Raw genomic sequence first — 1,486 nt, 5'->3', positions numbered from 1 at the left:
CTATTCCAAATACTGAGAAAAAGTAACCACTGGTGCTCAGCCATAATTGAAACATCTGTATCAACACTTCTTCCCTCCAAGGCTCAGAGAATATCTCAGAAGAGGGATCAGAAAGAATATAAAAGCTGGAGGGTTGAAAATGGATAGGAAATGTCCTCAGGACATGGCATGGCTATTACAAAAATGAGTTCATGGCAGTTGGGGTTATCTACACAAGACTTACAGGAGAACAAATTACTTCATATTTTCAGAATACAGTGGGGAGGGTCTCTCCATGTCCCACCTTTGCTGAGAAGCCATTGGTAGTTGCTAACTGATTGAGTGGAAGAGTAACCTTTAGAGGTATGGCCACTTGTAGTTTCTTCAGGTAACAGTGGTTGACTCCACAACGTAAGTATAAGCACAGCACTAATTTAATTCAGTATTTTAAAACAATAAATGAATAGATAATTAAACTAGTACTACATGAATTTGGGAAGGATATATGATGGGGGAAGAGTCCTAGAAGCAGTTGGAGAAAGGAAGTTGAGGGATGGATAACAATTAAGGTATATCATAATGACTTGAAATTTTCAAAGAAAAAAAATACCACTGAGGACATACTAGCTGTCAATGTATTGTTGTTTTTATTTACACATGTCATCAAAAATTAGAAGATTTACAAGTAACACATTATAACCATTCCTTAGCTCTATAGGATAGAAGTCTGGCATGGGTAGGTATTTCCTTAGTCTTACAAGGCAGGGCCACAGCAGTGTTTTATTTCTAGAGGCTCTCAAGATTCACTCCCTTCCTCTCCAATTTTGTGAATATTTGTCAGAACTGTGTAGTGGGTAGCCATTCCAGCTTTGTCCTGGAAGTTCCAACCCCCATTGAGACTTCGGCAACTGTCACGCCTACAAGGCGGGGTCAAGGGAGGCGCCTGGGGACCCGAGATCCGGATCGGCGAACGCTCTCTTGGTTCCAGGACGCTGGATGGTGGAGGTAGACAGAGGAGAGCTCCAGAGAACACCGCTGGACTGTGATACACCTTCCCCAGACCCCGCGACCTACCTATCCCTTAATTTGTAAGTTACGCCATTAAATAAATCTCCTTTTAACTACGTGGAGTGGCCTAAATAATTTCACCAATATCTGGCCCGGCTAGCTCAGTCGGTAGAGCATGGGACTCTTAATCCCAGGGTCGTGGGTTCGTGCCCCACGTTGGGCGCCAGATATTGGTGAAATTATTTAGGCCACTCCACGTAGTTAAAAGGAGATTTATTTAATGGCGTAACTTACAAATTAAGGGATAGGTAGGTCGCGGGGTCTGGGGAAGGTGTATCACAGTCCAGCGGTGTTCTCTGGAGCTCTCCTCTGTCTACCTCCACCATCCAGCGTCCTGGAACCAAGAGAGCGTTCGCCGATCCAGATCTCGGGTCCCCAGGCGCCTCCCTTGACCCCGCCTTGTAGGCGTGACAGTTGCCGAAGTCTCAATGGGGGTTGG

The 1,486-nt window shown here is 45.0% G+C and overlaps 1 non-coding gene across 1 annotated transcript; it reads left to right on the top strand.

The window, feature by feature from the left end:
• The first annotated feature begins 1,137 nt into the window (after positions 1-1,137).
• Positions 1,138-1,210, top strand: Trnak-cuu (transfer RNA lysine (anticodon CUU)). Its single transcript has one exon. It is a non-coding gene; the product is annotated as a tRNA-Lys (tRNA).
• The last annotated feature ends 276 nt before the right edge of the window (positions 1,211-1,486 follow it).

Source organism: Peromyscus eremicus, chromosome 1, assembly GCF_949786415.1.
Source record: "Peromyscus eremicus chromosome 1, PerEre_H2_v1, whole genome shotgun sequence".
Lineage (NCBI taxonomy): Eukaryota > Metazoa > Chordata > Mammalia > Rodentia > Cricetidae > Peromyscus > Peromyscus eremicus.
This window is presented reverse-complemented; position numbering and strand designations above follow the sequence as displayed.